At 38.7% G+C, this 24,328-nt stretch overlaps 1 long non-coding RNA gene across 1 annotated transcript; it reads left to right on the top strand.

The window, feature by feature from the left end:
- The first annotated feature begins 1,117 nt into the window (after positions 1-1,117).
- LOC137718655 (uncharacterized) lies at positions 1,118-23,764 on the top strand. Its single transcript, XR_011065906.1, has 3 exons — positions 1,118-1,228; positions 1,307-1,459; positions 23,397-23,764. It is a non-coding gene; the product is annotated as an uncharacterized lncRNA (long non-coding RNA).
- Positions 23,765-24,328: the final 564 nt, after the last annotated feature.

Genomic DNA, 24,328 nt, shown 5'->3' with positions numbered 1-24,328 from the left:
ATATGGCAGGAAAATGTATATTTCGCATTGGTTCTGTCCGGCACAAAATGGATCCTTCAAGGCCAACACTTGAAAGGATTTCAGGTGGGCTGCTCTTTATTTTCCGTGCATATCAACTTTCCTTTTCAACATGAGCTTTAGTTATATTTTTTTAATGTTAATTATATAGTTTATGAGCATGTGCGCACACACTGAACACCGTCGTTTCTATTCCTGTTTGAGTTACATACACCCGTATGTTGCAATTCTAAAAGAATATTATAGGCTGATTAATGAGGGTATTGTGTATAGATGGCGAATCCTCAAGCTCTGCTGTGCTCAATCCATAAAAAGATCCCAAGAGATCTTATGTTCCAAAGAGATTAGTGATTCGCAATGATGAGTAAGTTGCTATCATTTATGCCATAACGATAAATTCTTGAAATTAATACAAGCAAATGTGAATGCCAATTGGTGGTGATTGGCAGATATCTAGGGATTGGCAATGGTAATCAGCTTATTAGGAATTTGAAGAAACGAACTCGCATGTTGGCTAGTGAAAGAGTTCGATGGAGCTTGCACACGGCCAGACTGCGGTTACTGTCAGTTTTTTTACAAGATTTGGGAAGTGCATTAAGGATGATGGAAAATGTCCCTATATCCATGACCCCTCTAAAGTTGCAGTCTGCACAAAGTTTCTGAAGGGTTTATGTTCCAATCCCAACTGCAAATTGTCCCATAAGGTTTACCATGTGACAGGACTTCACGTGATCTACAACAGAACTTTGTACATCTTCTTGGACATTTTATCATTTTCTTTTTATTTCACTATTTATATTTCATCTTCATGCAAGTCATTCTTGAGGTACCGTTTGGTACGTGGGACGGGACGGAACGCAGTGGGACGAGGCATTCCGTCCCACGTTTGGTGCGTGAAAAACAGTGGAACGCGCTGTTCCACGGGATGAAATTTGGCTGAATTTTCGTTCCACCTCCACCCCCTGGAACGACTTGTTCCACATCCGTAGAACACAAAATTATGAAATTTTAAGACAAAAATGCCCCTCATATTTTTCAATATTTACACCACCCAAATCACAAAACAAACCCTAAAATTCTATCATCATCTTTCCATCTTCTCTGCCGCTGCCTTGTTTCTCACAGATCTCTCCAACCTTTGTCCTCATCCTCTCTCATAGCCTCTCTTTTCTCTTCCCCACGGAGTGAACTCAAAGCTCTGCATCTCCAGGTTTGATATTTGCATCCAATTCCAATCTCTCTTTTTTTTTTCACAATATTTTCTGATTCAATTGAAACCATGAGGTAGACTATGTGTTCAAGGTGGTACTGATAGGTGACCCTGCGATGGGCAAGTTTCAGATTCTTACCAGATATTATCGAAATGAGTTTAGCTTGGACTCCATGGCCACCATCAATGTCAAGTTTCAGACTTGGACCCTCCTCATCGGGCACAAGAACAGTCTCTCTCTCTCTCTCTCTCTCTCTCTCTTCAGCTGTAGCATACAACCCTTTTTCTTTCAATCTGCTACTTGGGTTCTTTGAATTGATAGATTGCAGTGACAGGAGCATATTCATGCGACTCAATTAGCTTGTTCTCGTGCATTTATGTTGTGTTTCCTTAGTTATTTTAGTGTTTAAAGTCACTTTTGTGTATTTTCAGATTATAAAGCCAAAGTGTGCAAAAAGATGCAAATTGGAGTCTTTTGGAGCAAAAGAGGAATGAATGAGTTGAAGACTTGAAGAACGAGGATTCCTACTTCAACGAGGATTCCTACTTCAACAAGGATTCCTACTTGAAGTAGGAAAGTTAACCCTAGGTTTCCCATTTTGGTAACCTTTCCTAATCTTAAACGTCCGCATTTTCCAGCCACTTTGAAGGCCTTATATGCACTTTAGGACACAAAACGAAGGCCCTAGCCCACTTTCAAACCTTTGCCGTGGGTTTCCCCTTCTTCCCTTCCCTTGCCGTGCAAGGGGGGGCAATTTTGTCCTAGGTTATGCACTTAAAACACATGCTCCTGCCTAAACTAAACCCTAGCCGCACCTTGCAGCCACTTCCCCTTTCAAAATATAACCCTAAGCCGCACCTAAACCCTAATCTTTTCTTGGCCGCACCTTTCCCTTTAATTTCTGAACTTAAACCTATTTCCCTTTCAAATAAAACCCTAGCCGCACCTATTAACCAAATTCCTTTTAATTTTCTGATTTGATTTCCCTAATTCTAGAAGCCTTTGATTTAATTTTAGTTAATAAAAATAAGCTAGGGTTTTATTTTCTGAAACCCTATATAAACTAAAGCCTAGCCGCACCCTAGCTCTCTTTCATTCATTCTTTCATCATTCAGCCACAAAACCTTTCCAGCCGCAGCCACCCTTCCATCTTCTCCCCTCAATCCGTAGCTTCTCCATCCATTCCAGCCACCTCCCATCTCTGCCGCAACCATTCCCACCATTGCAGCCACCATTCAAACCTCCATACACCTTCCACAACCCTTGCCGCAACCCTTCACCTCCCTAAAACCATCTACAACCCAGAAAAACATCCCAAATCATCCAAAAACATCTCTGCCGCAGCAAGGAGAAGAAGAAAGAGGAGCTTGAAACGTGCAGAAATTCAAAGTGGATTCCTTTGGCATTCTAGGTGTAATCAATCTTTTGTTCTCTATGTTTAATTTCAATTTTGTTTCTCTTTTTGTGAACATGAGAGGCTAAACCCCTAGTTAGCTAGGGGTGATCCGAAACCATGTATATGCTTGCAATATAAATTGATTACCTTCGGTTGGAATTTCATGAGTTGTGGATTCAATTTGTTTAACTGCTTGATTGATAACTTATTTGTGTATGTTTATTGAGAGTGCACGCTTAGTTTTCATGCATGAATATGATGCTAGAATATAAGTGAGTTTCACCTAATAGTTACAATCTTATATTCACAAGTAGTGGAGGTCGCTTATAAACGATCACGTTAAATGAATTCCTGGCACTAGTTTCATGCTCATCATAGTAACGAATGCCTCGTCAACACTTATAGTTTTCATGTTGCTTAATGATCTTTGATTGTATCTTTATTGTGCTTTTCACGTAAAGGACTTTTGGAGAATGTTTTGAATTGTGTATGCGATGTCCTATCCAATTCATTAACTTAAGGAGAACTTGAAGGTTAATTTAAGCGAACCTAATTAACCCGGGGTGTTGAGTTTCATGATTCATCGAAAGACCAACTGAAAATCATCTTGTATGCAAGTGTGACATGTGTGGAGAAGAACCTTCTAGCTAGCATTCCATCCATATTTTCATCAAATTCGTATTTACATTCTGTCTTTATTACAATCTGTGCATTTTGTTTAATTTCGTCAAAAACTAAATCCCCCTTTACTTTAGTGTTCAATTTAGTTAGAAAGTGTCTTAGTTTGTGTTTCTAAGTGTTTTGATTCAATTAATCACCCAAATTCGTCCAAATTAGTGTAAGTGCTCAAAACTGCCCAGAATGTGTTTTTAAGGCAGTTTTGAGTGTTTTGGTGCTGTTTTGAGTCTTTTGGTTTGTTTTAGTGTTTTAAGTGTTTAGTTTTGCATTCTTTGAGTCTAGTTTAGTGTTTTAACCTTTGTTTTACGTTTTTGAGTCAGTTTTCAAGTGATTTAGCAATCCCTCCTAATCCCCGGTTTAGAACGATCCCTACTTATACATATACTACAATTGTCAAAAGAGGGTTTTAATTTGTGTGCTTATATATTTTGCATCAAATTTTTGGTGCCGTTGCCGGGGATTAGCAACTTTGCTAATCCCTTGGATTGTTACTTTCTGTTTAGTTTAGTTTGTTAAAGTTTCTGACCTTGTTTTGTTTTTCTTGTTTTAGGTACTAGTGTATGACTCGGAGTTCTCAATCGATTCGTGAGCATATCTTGGACTTTGACAGCGATTTCGAGAGGACTTTGAGACGAAAGAGGAAGCAACACGAATCAAATCCACTAAGCCTGGAACCTGACCTTGAAGAACAAGTTCTAGAAGAGGAAGGAGAGGCCACGTCAAGGATTTTTGAAGAACCACAAAGCATGGCCATGGACAACCGGACACTCAAGGAGCTTTCTGCTTCGGGATTAGATAATGCCACACCTTTGTGTATCCAATATCCCCCACCTGCCCAAGGGAAGACCGAAGAGTTCGAGTTGAAGTCAAGTTTGCTCCACCATATTCCGAAATACCATGGGTTGTCCATGGAGGATCCGAACAAGCATCTGAAAGAATTCGAGGTGGTTGTTCAAGCATGACTCCCGTCAATGTCGATGGAAGTATTTTGAAGATGAAGGCTTTTCCATTCTCTTTAATGGACAAAGCCAAAGATTGGTTGTATGAACTTGCTCCCGGAACCGTCACATCATGGGAGAGTATGAAGAGGGCATTTCTGGATAAGTTTTTCCCAACTTCTCGAATCATCCTTTTACGTAAAAAGATAAGTGGAATTCAACAAGAAGAAGGTGAGTATTTTCCTACATATTATGAACGTTTTAAATCACTTGTTGCTTCTTGTCCACAGCATCAGATGAAGGAGGAGTTACTTCTACAATACTTCTACGAGGGGCTCCTACCAATTGAACGTCAAATGCTCGATGCCTCGGCGGGTGGAGCATTGGTGGACAAGACACCCATGGCTGCCAAGGTTTTAATCGCTAATCGAGCTTTGAACGCTCAACAATACGAAGGAGTAGGCCAAAGAGGACCCCCACGGCAGCAAGTTAATGAGGTAAGTGCCACACCCGACATTCATTCACAATTAGCTAATCTTACTTCCATTGTGTCTCAGATGGCCGAAGGAATGAGGATGCAAGGACCAATAGTATGCGGAGTGTGTTCTATCCAAGGACATGCTTCTGAGAAGTGCCCACAACTCATTGAAAATGGTGGATGGGAAAGCGCAAATGCAATTGGATTTCAAGGCCAAAACCAACCAAGAAACGATCCATATTCTAACACATATAATCCAGGTTGGAGAGACCACCCAAACTTCAAATGGAGGGAGCCCCAACAACCACCACAACAAGGAGTCTTTAGACAACAACCCCTGGGGTTCTTCACTAAGCCATACGCACCCACACATGCTCCACAACAATCTGCCCCAAATGCTTCAGGTACGTCCCTAGACAATGACACACAAATTAAACCCTATTTGTGACAATTGTAGTAATGAAGTAAGTAGGGATCGTTCTAACCGGGGATTAACTAGGGGTGCTAATCTAATTTGAATTGACTCAAAAACACAAAAACTAAAATTTAATTTGGTCGAATTTGCAAGTGTTTATGACTCCAAATGCTTAAAAACACAAAATAAAACAAATACGAATGACTACGACTCAACAAAATATGGGGGGATTGTGGTTGGATGAATTTAAACTAAATGGGCAGATTGTAAAGAAATTAGATTTTAAGACAAAATTATGATGAATCAATGGATGATGGACTAACTAAGGGGTTCTTCTCCACACATGAAATATATGCAACGTAAATCAATTTCCAATTATCAATCCAATAAGTTGTGAACCTCGACACTCCAAGTTAATTAGGTCCGCTTAAATTAACCTTCAGATTTCCCTAAAATCATTGAATTGGATGAATATGCATATCAAGCAAATTATTCCTAACAAATTCTCTATATGAACAGCATGATAAAGATATAAGTTAGAATCATTACGTTCTTTGGAAATCATAAGCATCGACAAGGCATTTGTAACTATGAAAAGCATGATACGCTTGCCAGGAATCTACTTAACATGATCGTGACTAGCAACCTTCACTACTTGTGAATATAAATTCATAACGATTAGGTGAAACAAACTTATATCCTAGCATCAAATTCAAGCATGCAAATTAAGCGTGCACTCTCAATCAACATACAAGAATAAGTTCTAAATCAAACGGTTAAGCAAATTGTATTCAAAACTTATGCAACGATAATTGGAAGTAATCAACTTATTTCACATATATAATCATGGTTTCGAATCACCCCCTAGCTAACTAGGGGGTTTAGCCTCTCATGTTCACAAAAAGAGAAATAAAATTGAATTTAAACATAACGAACAAAGGATTGATTACACCTAGAACGCCCAATGAATCCACTTGAATTTCTGCGCGTCTAAGCCCCTCTTTCCTCTTCTCCTTGTTGTGGCAGAGATGGTATTGGATGATTTGGGGTGAGTTTCTGGGTTATAGATGGATTTAGGGAAGTGTGGTGGTGCGGCAAGGTGGTGGAGTGATGGAGGAAGGTGTGTAAGGTGGCTGCGAGGGTGGAGGAAAGGTGCGGCTGTGTTGGATGGGTGCTGGAATTGGTGGGGAGAAAGTGCGGCTGGAATAAAAATAATGGGTTCTTGCGGCTGTTGGGAGAAAAATAGGGTTAATGATAGATTAGTGTGTATTGTTTATTAGGGTAAATGATGCACGGCCTTTGGGAGAGTGGAGAGAATAATCAAATGGTGGAAGGCACGGCAAAATAATGGGAATTAGTGGAGATGTGTTGGTGGCTACGACACAAAAAGGATTAGGGTCATGGGATGCACGGTCTAGAGGGAATTAGGGTAGAATGGTGAAGAGTGCGGCTGCATGAATTTGGGGTGTCAAGGTGGCTGCAAGGATGTGGATGAGTGAATTAGGGTTGGATGGTGGGATCCACGGCCTATGGTGGAAAAATGGGAGGTGGCGGCTTATGTCAAAATTAGGTTGAAATCCTCATGGAATCACGGCAAAGGTGAATAAATAAATGGGATGGTGGCCACGGGTTGAAAACTTTTTGGTATCTTAGGTTTTATTAATAATGGGATGCACGGCTTTAGGTTTTGGTGATAGGATGCACGGCCAAGGTGGGTAATTTTGGATGCAATGGCTGTTTTGTTTTATTATAAAAATGAAAATAAAATGGAAGGCTACGGATTAAAGGGGAGGATATGGAAAGGTTACCAAAACGGGAAACTTAGGGTTAACTTTCCTACTTCAAGTAGGAAACCTTGTTTGAGTAGGATTCCTCGTTTTGGTAAGAATTCATCGTTGAAGTAGGAATTCGTCATTTCTTCACGTCTTCAACTCATTCATTCCTCTTTCGCTCCAAAAGACTCCAATTTGCATCTTCTTGCACACTTTGACCTTATAATCTGAAAATACACAGAAGTGGCCTTAAACACTAAAATAACTAAATAAACACAACATAAATGCACGAGAACAAGCTAATTAAGTCGCATGAATATGCTCCTATCAAATTCCCCCACACTTAACTTTTGCTAGTCCTCGAGCAAAACAAAACAACTAAAGAATATTTGATAGGAGCAAAAGCTAAGTGTGGCCACCATCGTCTTATTTTCTTTAGTTGTTTTGTTTTGCTCGAGGACTAGCAAAAGTTAAGTGTGGGGGAATTTGATAGGAGCATATTCATGCGACTTAATTAGCTTGTTCTCGTGCATTTATGTTGTGTTTATTTAGTTATTTTAGTGTTTAAGGCCACTTCTGTGTATTTTCAGATTATAAGGTCAAAGTGTGCAAGAAGATGCAAATTGGAGTCTTTTGGAGCGAAAGAGGAATGAATGAGTTGAAGACGTGAAGAAACGACGAATTCCTACTCCAACGATGAATTCTTACCAAAACGAGGAATCCTACTCAAACAAGGTTTCCTACTTGAAGTAGGAAAGTTAACCCTAAGTTTCCCGTTTTGGTAACCTTTCCATATCCTCCCCTTTAATCCGTAGCCTTCCATTTTATTTTCATTTTTATAATAAAACAAAACAGCCATTGCATCCAAAATTACCCACCTTGGCCGTGCATCCTATCACCAAAACCTAAAGCCGTGCATCCCATTATTAATAAAACCTAAGATACCAAAAAGTTTTCAACCCGTGGCCACCATCCCATTTATTTATTCACCTTTGCCGTGATTCCATGAGGATTTCAACCTAATTTTGACATAAGCCGCCACCTCCCATTTTTCCACCATAGGCCGTGGATCCCACCATCCAACCCTAATTCACTCATCCACATCCTTGCAGCCACCTTGACACCCCAAATTCATGCAGCCGCACTCTTCACCATTCTACCCTAATTCCCTCTAGACCGTGCATCCCATGACCCTAATCCTTTTTGTGCCGTAGCCACCAACACATCTCCACTAATTCCCATTATTTTGCCGTGCCTTCCACCATTTGATTATTCTCTCCACTCTCCCAAAGGCCGTGCATCATTTACCCTAATAAACAATACACACTAATCTATCATTAACCCTATTTTTCTCCCAACAGCCGCAAGAACCCATTATTTTTATTCCAGCCGCACTTTCTCCCCACCAATTCCAGCACCCATCCAACACAGCCGCACCTTTCCTCCACCCTCGCAGCCACCTTACACACCTTCCTCCATCACTCCACCACCTTGCCGCACCACCACACTTCCCTAAATCCATCTATAACCCAGAAACTCACCCCAAATCATCCAATACCATCCCTGCCACAGCAAGGAGAAGAGGAAAGAGGGGCTTAGACGCGCAGAAATTCAAGTGGATTCATTGGGCGTTCTAGGTGTAATCAATCCTTTGTTCGTTATGTTTAAATTCAATTTTATTTCTCTTTTTGTGAACATGAGAGGCTAAACCCCCTAGTTAGCTAGGGGGTGATTCGAAACCATGATTATATATGTGAAATAAGTTGATTACTTCCAATTATCGTTGCATAAGTTTTGAATACAATTTGCTTAACCGTTTGATTTAGAACTTATTCTTGTATGTTGATTGAGAGTGCACGCTTAATTTGCATGCTTGAATTTGATGCTAGGATATAAGTTTGTTTCACCTAATCGTTATGAATTTATATTCACAAGTAGTGAAGGTTGCTAGTCACGATCATGTTAAGTAGATTCCTGGCAAGCGTATCATGCTTTTCATAGTTACAAATGCCTTGTCGATGCTTATGATTTCCAAAGAACGTAATGATTCTAACTTATATCTTTATCATGCTGTTCATATAGAGAATTTGTTAGGAATAATTTGCTTGCGATGCATATTCATCCAATTCAATGATTTTAGGGAAATCTGAAGGTTAATTTAAGCGGACCTAATTAACTTGGAGTGTCGAGGTTCACAACTTATTGGATTGATAATTGGAAATTGATTTACGTTGCATATATTTCATGTGTGGAGAAGAACCCCTTAGTTAGTCCATCATCCATTGATTCATCATAATTTTGTCTTAAAATCTAATTTCTTTACAATCTGCCCATTTAGTTTAAATTCATCCAACCACAATCCCCCCATATTTTGTTGAGTCGTAGTCATTCGTATTTGTTTTATTTTGTGTTTTTAAGCATTTGGAGTCATAAACACTTGCAAATTCGACCAAATTAAATTTTAGTTTTTGTGTTTTTGAGTCAATTCAAATTAGATTAGCACCCCTAGTTAATCCCCGGTTAGAACGATCCCTACTTACTTCATTACTACAACAAAAATTTGATGGCTACTAAGTAAGCACACAAATTAAAACCCTCTTGTGACAATTGTAGTAAAGATGCAAGTAGGGATCGTTCTAGACCGGGGATTAGGAGGGATTACTAAATCACTTGGAAACTGACTCAAAAACGTAAAACAAACGTTAAAAACACTAAACTAGACTCAAAGAATGTAAAACTAAACAATAAAATACTAAAACAAATCAAAAGACTCAAAGAATACAAAACACTTATAAACACAAACTAAGACACTTTCTAACTAAATTAGACACTAAGGTAAAGGGGGATTGGTTTTGGACGAGATTAAACTAAATACACAGATTGTAATTTAAAGGCAGAATATAAATATGAATGTGATGAAAATATGGATGAATGCTAGCTAGAAGGTTCTTCTCCACACATGTCACACTTGCATACAATTTGATTGTCAGTTGGTCTTTCGATAAATTATGAAACTCAACACCCCGGGTTAATTAGGTCCGCTTAAATTAACCGTCAAGTTTTCCTTAAGTTAATGAATTGGATGGGTTAGCGCAACGCAATTCAAAACATTCTCCAAAAGTCCTTTACGTGAAAAGCACAATAAAGATACAATCAAAGATCATTAAGCATCATGAAAACTATAAGTGTTGACGAGGCATTCGTTACTATGATGAGCATGAAACTAGTGCCAAGAATTCATTTAACGCGATTGTTTATAAGCAACCTCCACTACTTGTGAATATAAATTCATAACTATTAGGTGAAACTCACTTATATTCTAGCGTCATATTCATGCATGAAAATTAAGCGTGCACTCTCAATAAACATACATAAATAAGTTATCGATCAAGCAGTTAAACAAATTGACTTCACCATTCATGAAATTCCAACCAAAAGTAATCAAATCATATTGCAAGCATAAACATGGTTTCGAATCACCCCCTAGCTAAATAGGGGTTTAGCCTCTCATGTTCACAACAAGAAAAATAAAATTGAATTTAAACATAAAGAACAAAGGATGGATTACACCTAGAACGCCCAACGAATCCACTTGAATTTCTGCGCGTCTAAGTCCTCTTTCCTCTTCTCCTTGATGCGGCAGTGAGGTTAAATGGATGATTTGGATGTTATTTTGGGTTGGGGATGGATTTAAGGAGGTTGGGTGGTGCGGCAAGGTTATGGGGTGGTGTAGGAAGGTGGAGGAAGGCTGCGGCAAGATGGGGGAAAGCTGGAATGAATGGGAAAGCTGCGGCAAGGTTAAGGAAAAATGGGATGGTGCTGCCGCTATTTTTTAAGGGAATTAGGTTTTTGTTTATAATGGGGGGCCACGGCTTTGTTGTAAAATATTAGGGTAAATGGCTGATTAGTGTGTAGAATCAATGAGAGGGGGGGTCACGGCTTATGGGAAGAATCAATGTTTTAGTGTATGGATGCACGGATTGAAGGAGGGAATTGGAGAGAAGGGTAGATGGTGGCTGCGAATTGTGTAGACTAAAAATTAGGTGCGGCTTTTGATTAATGTGAATGGGAAGTATGAATGAAATCTCTAGGGTTAGGAAAAAGGTGCATAAAATGAGACAAAACTACCCCCCCTTGCACGGCAAGGGAAGGGAATTGGGCTAAGGCTTTGGTCTTGTGTACTAAAGTGCATACAAGGCCTACAAAGTGGCTAGAAAATACGGACGTTTAAATTTAGGAAAGGTTACCAAAACGGGAAACTTAGGGTTAACTTTCCTATATCAAATAGGAAACCTTGTTTGAGTAGGATTCCTCGTTTTGATAAGAATTCATCGTTGGAGTAGGAATTCGTCGTTTCTTCAAGTCTTCAACTCATTCACTCCTCTTTCGCTCCAAAAGACTCCAATTTGCATCTTCTTGCACACTTTGGCCTTATAATCTGAAAATACACAAAAGTGGCCTTAAACACTAAAATAACTAAGTAAACACAACATAAATGCACGAGAACAAGCTAATTAAGTCGCATGAATATGCTCCTATCAAATTCCCCCACACTTAACTTTTGCTAGTCCTCGAGCAAAACAAAACAACTAAACTAAACAAAACGAAACAAAACAAACAAAACATAACCTAAACCTTCCAACGTTTGCCTCAGGGATTTCCAATGAAACATGACATGTCCAAGATCATTACTCACATAGCTTTTAGTCTTCCTTCCCCTCGAGCACATACTTAATCATAGTCACCATTCACTAGCTCACATTTAATCAATTAAAACACATTTTGAATGTACTAACATGCCTTAGAGAATTCCCTCAATTCCTCACTAGTTATGCACTCAATTTCCACTCAGATTTTCTGACTACACACCCTACACTAGTTATATGTGAGAAGATTAATGTAAACATGAAAAACTAGTACTCACATATGTTATAACAAAGAACGCAATTTCTAGAGTAATTAAACGTGTTTAGATATGATCTCATGAATGGAACGCTACTACTTAGATGCGAGAACCAGTGACACCATATGCTCATACCAAATTCAAACTCCACAATTGAAATGCACAACACTCAAAATAGAAGTCAAGGGTTGTAACGGGGCTTGGGGTATTGGCTTACAAAGAAAGGTAGGGATAAACAAAAGTTCTTTAAGCAATAGTAAGTAAAGTAATGAAATTAAGACCTAGAATTCCCTTAGAATGCAGAAATCAATTTTTAGACAAATAGGGAAGATTCAAACAACTCTTAGGGCCTAATTCATTGTTTTGGACCCTTACTTCAACAAACAATACTTTTCAACTCTTTTTCGCTTCTTTTTTTTCTTTTCTTTTCTCTTATTTTTTTTTTTTTTTTTTTTTTTTAGCCGTGCCTATGGCACATAACTCACATCCATCATTCTTCCCCCACACTTATTTCCTGCAACACATTAATCAAAAGGAATTCATTGCTTACTATGCTTCAAGAACAAAGGTAAGGATGATCCTAATCTAAGCTAGGTGAGGATAATGCGGGTTAACAAAGAATATGGGCTAACACGGCTCAATGGGGTTAAACTTAAACACAAAATGAGTGAAGGCACACGGCTATTTGGCTTTTGTGGTCACTACAAAACTTCATCTTGAATATGTGGTATGCAATTCAATAACATGCTTTGAATGAAATGGGCCTGAGTTCTAGCATTTGGAACTAAGTGATGAAACGCCTTCTAAGTAGTAACCAAGCAAAGAATAATGAGATCATGCAACGACTTTAGAAAACAATAATGCACAGAATTTAACTCTCCAAATAACGTTTAGGCTCAAGTCTCACAGGGATGTAGCGTTTGTTAAGTTCCTTCCTTCAAGCATGTTACAAAAACTAATTTTTTCTTTTGTGATTACATGTGAATTCGTAAACTATAACTACAAACAAGCATAAACCAAAGAGTATATCAAACGTCCATCCATGTTTGTAACTTCTTTTAACCATCATGCAATTAAAAACCAAATCCTCATCATTGCGTTGGAAGGTGACCTACGACACAAACAAACACACAAAAACAACTCTTTTTGGGTTTTTCAAAACAATTTTTTCAAATTTTTATGGTATTTTCGGATTTTTAAGTCAACAAACTCTAAAACACTCTAAAATAGCTTAAAAACACTTAAAAACAGTGGGAAACAAGTTTAGACATGTTAGGTGGTAATACCCTACGAATTTCATGCAAAAATATCTCAAAACAGAATGTTACCCCCCCACACTTAAACTAAACATTGTCCTCAATGTTTTAGACACAATTGATCACATTACACATAACATAAAGTAAGCAACAAAGGAAAGGGTTTAGGGACGCAAATCTGAGTGTGGAGCGATTCCCAAGTTCGTCCTTTGTTGATTGCATGGGTTGCCTCCCAAGTAGCGCTTGCTTTAACGTCTTCCAGCCGGACGAAACCTTCTTTTAATCTTCACTAGGGCTCACGGCATAGAATGGATCCTTGAATGGAAGGTGATACTTGAAGTGAACCGGCATTGGTTTGAATTCTAGTGTAGGTGCCTGATTCATCAAAATCAGCCAGTTAGTATAAAATGTAATGGAATTTGGAGAAGATGACTTACTTGTTTTGTCCGACAAGAACTCAATGACAAACACCACTCCTTTGAAAGTTTCAGAGATATTGGACTTGGCCAGATTGCATGTGATGGTTATGACTTGTCCAATGTCATCAAATTCAACTTCTTTGGGTTTTGTGGTTTCAAATATGTCCTCTTTGATGCCTTCTACATCTTCTCCAGCCACTACCTTCTCTTGAATCATTCTTCTTGGTGTACAAAGTCCTTTGAAGAATTCAACACCATCTAAAACTTGCTGTGTTGCACCAAGAATTGGAATAGCATTCTGCACCTTTGGGACGGCTTCCACGATGTCCTTTTTACTCTTTTCTTGGTTGGGAATCAAAAACCTGCTAGAAAAAGGGACATTGGGTGGAATAACATCAGAATAACATGAAATTGGGACGTCCTTACTTGTGGTGGGTGGTTTAGAGGGCTTAGGGGGCTGCGGCAAGGGTTGTTCTACCCTTGTCGTGTGCATGTCTTCTTCCTCCTCCTCAATTAGCAGCTCCTCATCCACATCTAGGCTATGTTTGGACATTTTTAGGTCAGCTCCAACCTCCCTAGCACTTCCCAAAGTGATAGCATTATGGATTTCAAAATCTTCCTTCGAGTTTTCAATAGTTGAGTTGGAGAGTTCACATTGCTCTTGAATTTGTTTCATGAACTCCATAATCTGCCCAATTTGCTCCTCCAATTTACCCAACTTCTTGTCTTGATTTTGTTCGTCCTGCGTCAAAGAGGTTAGTAATTGAAAATTTTTATCATTATCCATGGACATACTTGAACTTGATTGGAATTGTTGTGGGGGAGGTTGTGGTGGCTGCATAGGTGTTGTATAGAACTCCTCATATGGTTGCCAATATGCTTCTTGTTGAGCCTCCTTGGCTTGATTTTGTGACCCCTGCACCAAAGAATTTAATTCATTAAGAATTTGATTATAATCTATTGACGAACTTGAATTTAATTGAGCATATTGCATATGAAGTTGTGGTGGCTGCATAGGTCTTGAATAGAACTCCTCATATGGCTGCCAATATGCTTCACATTGAACTTGTTGAGCTTCCCACCACATAGAGTTCGAATGATCCCTCCAATCTCTTTGTGGACATTGTTTGGCTTGAAATCCTTGCTGATATGAAGCACCAAATGTAGGGACACTCTGCATTGTGGTCCTTTCGGCATACGGCGACAATTGAGAAGTAAGATTTGCCAATTGAGCTTGAATGCTAGCAAAATCCATATCTTACTTCTCTAGTACCTAAAATCAAAGAAAGAGAACTAAATCAAATATCAAAAGTAACAACAAACAAAGAAAACAACACTAAGTTAGAAACTAAAATGGAAACAACTAAACCAAAAGGAAAAGAACCAAGGGATTAGCAAAGTTGCTAATCCCCGGCAACGGCGCCAAAAATTTGATGGCTACTAAGTAAGCACACAAATTAAAACCCTCTTGTGACAATTGTAGTAAAGATGCAAGTAGGGATCGTTCTAGACCGGGGATTAGGAGGGATTACTAAATCACTTGGAAACTGACTCAAAAACGTAAAACAAACGTTAAAAACACTAAACTAGACTCAAAGAATGTAAAACTAAACAATAAAATACTAAAACAAATCAAAAGACTCAAAGAATACAAAACACTTATAAACACAAACTAAGACACTTTCTAACTAAATTAGACACTAAGGTAAAGGGGGATTGGTTTTGGACGAGATTAAACTAAATACACAGATTGTAATTTAAAGGCAGAATATAAATATGAATGTGATGAAAATATGGATGAATGCTAGCTAGAAGGTTCTTCTCCACACATGTCACACTTGCATACAATTTGATTGTCAGTTGGTCTTTCGATAAATTATGAAACTCAACACCCCGGGTTAATTAGGTCCGCTTAAATTAACCGTCAAGTTTTCCTTAAGTTAATGAATTGGATGGGTTAGCGCAACGCAATTCAAAACATTCTCCAAAAGTCCTTTACGTGAAAAGCACAATAAAGATACAATCAAAGATCATTAAGCATCATGAAAACTATAAGTGTTGACGAGGCATTCGTTACTATGATGAGCATGAAACTAGTGCCAAGAATTCATTTAACGCGATTGTTTATAAGCAACCTCCACTACTTGTGAATATAAATTCATAACTATTAGGTGAAACTCACTTATATTCTAGCGTCATATTCATGCATGAAAATTAAGCGTGCACTCTCAATAAACATACATAAATAAGTTATCGATCAAGCAGTTAAACAAATTGACTTCACCATTCATGAAATTCCAACCAAAAGTAATCAAATCATATTGCAAGCATAAACATGGTTTCGAATCACCCCCTAGCTAAATAGGGGTTTAGCCTCTCATGTTCACAACAAGAAAAATAAAATTGAATTTAAACATAAAGAACAAAGGATGGATTACACCTAGAACGCCCAACGAATCCACTTGAATTTCTGCGCGTCTAAGTCCTCTTTCCTCTTCTCCTTGATGCGGCAGTGAGGTTAAATGGATGATTTGGATGTTATTTTGGGTTGGGGATGGATTTAAGGAGGTTGGGTGGTGCGGCAAGGTTATGGGGTGGTGTAGGAAGGTGGAGGAAGGCTGCGGCAAGATGGGGGAAAGCTGGAATGAATGGGAAAGCTGCGGCAAGGTTAAGGAAAAATGGGATGGTGCTGCCGCTATTTTTTAAGGGAATTAGGTTTTTGTTTATAATGGGGGGCCACGGCTTTGTTGTAAAATATTAGGGTAAATGGCTGATTAGTGTGTAGAATCAATGAGAGGGGGGGTCACGGCTTATGGGAAGAATCAATGTTTTAGTGTATGGATGCACGGATTGAAGGAGGGAATTGGAGAGAAGGGTAGATGGTGGCTGCGAATTGTGTAGACTAAAAATTAGGTGCGGCTTTTGATTAATGTGAATGGGAAGTATGAATGAAATCTCTAGGGTTAGGAAAAAGGTGCATAAAATGAGACAAAACTACCCCCCCTTGCACGGCAAGGGAAGGGAATTGGGCTAAGGCTTTGGTCTTGTGTACTAAAGTGCATACAAGGCCTACAAAGTGGCTAGAAAATACGGACGTTTAAATTTAGGAAAGGTTACCAAAACGGGAAACTTAGGGTTAACTTTCCTATATCAAATAGGAAACCTTGTTTGAGTAGGATTCCTCGTTTTGATAAGAATTCATCGTTGGAGTAGGAATTCGTCGTTTCTTCAAGTCTTCAACTCATTCACTCCTCTTTCGCTCCAAAAGACTCCAATTTGCATCTTCTTGCACACTTTGGCCTTATAATCTGAAAATACACAAAAGTGGCCTTAAACACTAAAATAACTAAGTAAACACAACATAAATGCACGAGAACAAGCTAATTAAGTCACATGAATATGCTCCTATCACCCCCACGGCAGCAAGTTAATGAGGTAAGTGCCACACCCGACATTCATTCACAATTAGCTAATCTTACTTCCATTGTGTCTCAGATGGCCGAAGGAATGAGGATGCAAGGACCAATAGTATGCGGAGTGTGTTCTATCCAAGGACATGCTTCTGAGAAGTGCCCACAACTCATTGAAAATGGTGGATGGGAAAGCGCAAATGCAATTGGATTTCAAGGCCAAAACCAACCAAGAAACAATCCATATTCTAACACATATAATCCAGGTTGGAGAGACCACCCAAACTTCAAATGGAGGGAGCCCCAACAACCACCACAACAAGGAGTCTTTAGACAACAACCCCTGGGGTTCTTCACTAAGCCATACGCACCCACACATGCTCCACAACAATCTGCCCCAAATGCTTCAGGTACGTCCCTAGACAATGATACACTTCTTAAGTTACTAACTAATTTGTCTCAGGGGCAAGAGAATCAAGCCAAAGCAATGCAAAATCAAGAAAAAAGGGTGGATCAATTGGAGAAACAAATTGGGCAGATTGCAGATTTTGTAGGGCAATTCCGAGACCAAGGCAAGCTCCAAAGCTCTACTATTCCAAACCCAAAGGGAGGGTTCAAAACGGCCAATGCAATCATCTTGAGAAGTGGAAAAGAAGTTGGGGCAGGTCTTAAACCATCCAAAACAGGTCCTAATGACGAAGAGAAACTGCAACATGAAGAGGAGGATGCAAGCAAGCCCACGGCAAGGGTACAAACACCTTTGCCGCAACTACCTAGGCACCCTAATGCATCCAACTCATCCAATTCGGCCACCAAGGGTAAGTTGGTTTCAAATTCGATTAATTCTAACCACATTCCACCCAATGTTCCTTTTCCTCACAGATTTTTGCAAACAAAGAAGGAGGAGCAGGAGAAAGACATTCTTGAGATGTTTAGGAAGGTCCAAGTAAACATTCCTTTACTTGATGCCATTAAGCAAGTGCCCAGGTATGCAAAGTTTTTAAAAAAGTTATGCACAACTAGGAAAAGAATTTCAAACAAAGAAGTTGTGAAAGTAAGTGAAAATGTATCCGCGGTTTTGCAACGAAAGTTACCTCCAAAATGTAAGGATCCAGGAAGCTTTACTATCCCATGCATAATTGGAAACACTAGATTTGAACAATGCATGTTAGATTTAGGTGCTTCTATTAATGTCATGCCATATTCCATGTATGCATCTATGAACCTTGGTGAGTTAAAACAAGATGGCGTTATAATTCAATTAGCCGATCGTTCTAATGTTTATCCCAAGGAAGTCCTTGAGGATGTTTTAGTGCAGGTCAATCATCTCATCTTTCCTGCAGATTTTTATGTCTTAGAAATGGAGGATTCGAGCCATGCTCCATCATTGCCAATCTTGCTAGGCCGTCCGTTCATGAAAACAACTCAAACAAAGATTGATGTGGCCAAGGGAGCACTAACAATGGAGTTTGGTGGTGATATAATTAAATTCAATGTTTATGACTCTATTAAGAATCCTAACGATAGTCATTCTTGTTTTGTCATAGATGTGCATAAGGACATAGGGCCGAAAGGATCCACACTTATCACGAAGGATGTATCAAGAACCACCATTGGAGAAGAACTTGGAGTGATTGCTCTACAACCACCCAATATGGCTGAAAGTAGCCATGGTGACATTGTTGATAGGGCTGCCGATTTTGAGCCTTCACTACAATATGTTTGTAAGTCGTCAAGCCCAATTTCAATTCCCATTTCAAATAATAGGTTGTTACCTTCTGTGGTGCAGGTGACCAACCGATTTAAAGGTGGTGGGAGCATTTACATGGACTTTCGGAACCAAAACACCACCATCAGGGAGGATCACTATCCCCTCCCATTCATTGAGCGATATTATGAAAGTGTTGAAGAGCATGTTGTGGAGGAGATCCCATTGCATGCCGTGGGCTCCAATGGGGAATGAGCATACCATCGTCCGGCTGCAAGACGCTAAAGCAAGCGCTTCGTGGGAGGCAACCCATGCAATCATCAAGGAGAGGATGGCATTTACACTCCATAACCAGATTTGCGTCCCTAGCCTCTTCTCTTTGTTATTTACATTCTGCCATGCTTAGTGTGTTTAGTTGCTGTTTGTGTGTTTACTTTTGTTTGGTGTGATTTTAGGCTTGAAACATTGAGGACAATGTTTGATTGAAGTGTGGGGGGGGGGGGGGGGGGTAACTAATGTTGTTGATGCAAATTTGTGGGATTTTATCACCCATAACTTCCAATGTTGTTCCTTGCTGTTTTTAAGTGTTTTTAAGCTATTTTAGAGTGTTTTAGTGTGTGTTGACTTAAAAATCCGAAAATCCCATAAAAATTTGAAAAATTGTTTTGAAAAACCCAAAAAGAGTTGTTTTTGTGTGTTTGTTTGTGTCGTAGGTTACCTTCCAACACAATGATGAGGATTTGGTTTTTAATTGCATGATGGTTAAAGAAAGTTACAAACATGGCTGGACGTTTGATATACTCTTTGGTTTATGCTTGGTTGTAGTTATAGTTTACAAATTCACATGTAATCACAAAGGAAAATTAGTTTTTGTAACATGCTTGAAGGAATGAACTCAAACTAACGCTACATCCCTGTGAGAGTTAAGCCTAAACGTTTATTTGGAGAGTAATAATCTGTGCATCATTGTTTTCTAAAGTCGTTGCATGATCTCATTATTCATTGCTTGGTTACTACTTAGAAGGCGTTTCATCACTTAGTTCCAAATGCTAGAACTCATGCCCATTTCATTCAAAGCATGTTATTGAATTGCATAACACATATTCAAGATGAAGTTGTGTAGTGACCACCATCAAAGCCAAACAGTCGTGTGCCCTTAACTCATTTTGTGTTTAAGTTAACCCCATTGAGCCATGTTAGCCCATGTTCTTTGTTATCCCATATTATCCTCACCTAGCCTAGATTAGGACCATCCGTACCCTTGTTCTTGAAGCATAGTAAGCATGACTGAAAATGAATTCCTTTTGATTAATGTGTTGCAGAAAATAAGTGTGGGGGAAGGAGTATTGATGTGAGTTTATGTGCCATAGGCACGGCTAGAAAGAAAAAAAAAATGAAAAAGAGTTGAAAAGTATTGTTTGTTGAAGTAAGGGTCCAAAACAATGAATTAGCCCCTAAGAGTTGGTTGAATCTTCCCTTTATGTCTAAAAGTTGATTTCTGCAGTCCAAGTGAATTCTAAGTCTCAATTTCATTACTTTGCTTGCTATTGCTTAAAGAACTTTTGTTTATCCCTATCTTTCCTTGTTAGGCAATACCCCAAGCCCCGTTACAACCCTTGACTTCTATCTTGAGTGTTGTGCATTTCAATTGTGGAGTTTGAATTTGGTATGAGCATATGGTGTCACTGGTTCTCGCATCTAAGTAGTAGCATTCCATTCATGAGATCATATCTAAACATGTTTAATTACTCCAGAAATTGCTTTCTTTGTTATAACGTATGTGAGTACTAGTCTTTCATGTTTACATCAATCTTCTCACATATATAACTATTGTAGGGTGTGTAGTTAGAAAATCTGAGTGAAAATTGAGTGCATAACTAGTGAGGAATTGAGAGAATTCTCTAAGGCATGTTACTACATTCAAAATGTGTTTTAATTGATTAAATGCGAACTAGTGAATGGTGACTATGATTAAGTATGTGCTCGAGGGGAAGCAAGACTAAAAGCTATGTGAGTAATGATCTTTGACATGTCATGTTTCATTGGAAATCCCTGAGGCAAACGTTGGAAGGTCTAGGTTATGTTTTGTTTTTTTTGTTTCGTCTTGTTTTCTTTAGTTGTTTTGTTTTGCTCGAGGACTAGCAAAAGCTAAGTGTGGGGGAATTTAATAGGAGCATATTCATGCGACTCAATTAGCTTGTTCTCGTGCATTTATGTTGTGTTTCCTTAGTTATTTTAGTGTTTAAAGTCACTTTTGTGTATTTTCATATTATAAAGCCAAAGTGTGCAAGAAGATGCAAATTGGAGTCTTTTGGAGCAAAAGAGGAATGAATGAGTTGAAGACTTGAAGAACGAGGATTCCTACTTCAACGAGGATTCCTACTTGAAGTAGGAAAGTTAACCCTAGGTTTCCCATTTTGGTAACCTTTCCTAATCTTAAACGTCCGCATTTTCCAGCCACTTTGAAGACCTTATATGCACTTTAGGACACAAAACGAAGGCCCTAGCCCACTTTCAAACCTTTGCCGTGGGTTTCCCCTTCTTCCCTTCCCTTGTCGTGCAAGGGGGGGCAATTTTGTCCTAGGTTATGCACTTAAAACACATGCTCCTGCCTAAACTAAACCCTAGCCGCACCTTGCAGCCACTTCCCCTTTCAAAATATAACCCTAAGCCGCACCTAAACCCTAATCTTTTCTTGGCCGCACCTTTCCCTTTAATTTCTGAACTTAAACCTATTTCCCTTTCAAATAAAACCCTAGCCACACCTATTAACCAAATTCCTTTTAATTTTCTGATTTGATTTCCCTAATTCTAGAAGCCTTTGATTTAATTTTAGTTAATAAAAATAAGCTAGGGTTTTATTTTCTGAAACCCTATATAAACTAAAGCCTAGCAACACCCTAGCTCTCTTTCATTCATTCTTTCATCATTTAGCCACAAAACCTTTCCAGCCGCAGCCACCCCTCCATCTTCTCCCCTCAATCCGTAGCTTCTCCATCCATTCCAGCCACCTCCCATCTCTGCCGCAACCATTCCCACCATTGCAGCCACCATTCAAATCTCCATACACCTTCCACAACCCTTGCCGCAACCCTTCACCTCCCTAAAACCATCTACAACCCAGAAAAACATCCCAAATCATCCAAAAACATCTCTGCCGCAGCAAGGAGAAGAAGAAAGAGGAGCTTGAAACGTGCAGAAATTCAAAGTGGATTCGTTGGGCGTTCTAGGTGTAATCAATCTTTTGTTCTCTATGTTTAATTTCAATTTTGTTTCTCTTTCTGTGAACATGAGAGGCTAAACCCCTAGTTAGCTAGGGGGTGATTCAAAACCATGTTTATGCTTGCAATATAAATTGATTACCTTCGGTTGGAATTTCATGAGTTGTGGATTCAATTTGTTTAACTTCTTGATTGATAACTTATTTGTGTATGTTTATTGAGAGTGCACGCTTAGTTTTCATGCATGAATATGATGCTAGAATATAAGTGAGTTTCACCTAATAGTTACAATCTTATATTCACAAGTAGTGGAGGTCGCTTATAAACGATCGCGTTAAATGAATTCTTGGCACTAGTTTCATGCTCATCATAGTAACGAATGTCTCGTCAACACTTATAGTTTTCATGTTGCTTAATGATCTTTGATTGTATCTTTATTGTGTTTTTCACGTAAAGGACTTTTGGAGAATGTTTTGAATTGTGTATGCGTTGTCCCATCCAATTCATTAACTTAAGGAGAACTTAAAGGTTAATTTAAGCGAACCTAATTAACCCGGGGTGTTGAGTTTCATAATTCATCGAAAGACCAACTGAAAATCATCTTGTATGCAAGTGTGACATGTGTGGAGAAGAACCTTCTAACTAGCATTCCATCCATATTTTCATCAAATTCGTATTTACATTCTGTCTTTATTACAATCTGTGCATTTTGTTTAATTTCGTCAAAAACTAAATTCCCCTTTACTTTAGTGTTCAATTTAGTTAGAAAGTGTCTTAGTTTGTGTTTCTGTGTTTTGATTCAATTTATCACCCAAATTTGTCCAAATTAGTGTAAGTGCTCAAAACTGCCCAGAATGTGTTTTTAAGGCTGTTTTGAGTGTTTTGGTGCTGTTTTGAGTCTTTTGGTTTGTTTTAGTGTTTTAAGTGTTTAGTTTTGCATTCTTTGAGTCTAGTTTAGTGTTTTAACCTTTGTTTTACGTTTTTGAGTCAGTTTTCAAGTGATTTAGCAATCCCTCCTAATCCCCGGTTTAGAACGATCCCTACTTATACATATACTACAATTGTCAAAAGAGGGTTTTAATTTGTGTGCTTATATATTCCGCATCATGCAGCGATTCCATTAAACTTTATGCTTTTTTGCTTTTTCCTATTTTAGTGAAAGTTCTGAGTTGCTTTTTTGGTGAGCTGTATGTATAGATTGCATTACATCATTTGAAGTTTTTTTTATTTTTTTTCCTTCTTTCTGGGTTGGTTTCTTCAAGTAAATTTTTAATGATGGTAACTGAATTACTTCTCTGTATGCTACATGATAATCACAGTGAGAAAAATTTGTACAGAAAGTTTGGGTAAGATTAATAGTTTTCTATTTATCTGAGAGTTATAGATCCATGTTTTTGAACCTGATAGTGTACTTAATATGTTGTGATAATGATTTGGATATCCACTCGAATGATTAGAAATGTTAAATATCGAGAAATAAATTAGTTATCGGTTTGCATACATTTGATGGCTTTGCATATTGTGTAATATACATGTATCTTACAATATACATTTGACGGCCTTGCATATTCAGCTCCAAGGCGATCAGCGCAAGGCCGTACTGCAGTTTCTCGTTCAGGCCAAGATTGTCAAGAAGGATTAGATCAAGATTCATGGGTTCTGAGGACCTGGAGTCGTAGTCGAGTTTGTTACCGTTGTATTAAGTTTGCTACTACCTCCCAAAACCTCGTGGCTTGTTTGGATGTTCTGGGGTTGTAATAACAAAATTGTCTAGATAATGTGGAATTTTAATGGACTTCTGATGCATGATGCTGGTCTTTGTTAATTTGCTTCCATTTTTGTTGGTTGATGAGGATTTCAAGTCAATTTTATGGGATTTCATTCTCTTTGTTTAAGTTTTGAATGTTTAAACCCTAAAACGTTTAAGCATATATGTAATATGAGTTCAAATATGAACAACTTCAAAAAAATAAAATAAAACGGTCCTATTCCGTTCCACACATAAACATTGTACCAAACAACCGACGGAACAGGGGTAAGTTGGTCATTTAATCGTTTGGTTCCATGCTGTCATGCACTTACCAAAGCTAGAACGGAACAACTGTTCCATTCCATCCTGCGCATACCAAACATAACACAGAACATTCGTTCCGTCCCGTCCCGTCCCATCCCGTCCTGTCCCGTCTGCGTACCAAACGGTACCTGAAAGAATGCTGGACTGTTCTTACTGTTGGCAAGGTGCTTTCTGGTAACATTTTGCTAGTTAATAACCCCCTCTCAAACAATGACGCACTAATTTGGAGTAAGTAAAAGATATCTCCCTCACAGTGTCGGAAGATGCATAGCTATGTCTGTCCATCCTTCGAATCAACTGGAGCCTGCCTACAAGGGCCCAAATGCAAGCTTCAGCACCCCAAAAACCGAACAAAGGAAAAGTAAAGGAGACGAACAAGGGTACAAAGAAATGCTAGGGGACGTTACTTTGTGTCCAAGGATGTCAATGTT

This window comes from Pyrus communis, chromosome 15 (genome assembly GCF_963583255.1).
Source record: "Pyrus communis chromosome 15, drPyrComm1.1, whole genome shotgun sequence".
Taxonomy (NCBI): domain Eukaryota; kingdom Viridiplantae; phylum Streptophyta; class Magnoliopsida; order Rosales; family Rosaceae; genus Pyrus; species Pyrus communis.
Note: the sequence above shows the minus strand (reverse complement) of the source record. Positions and strands in the feature narration are given on the sequence as shown.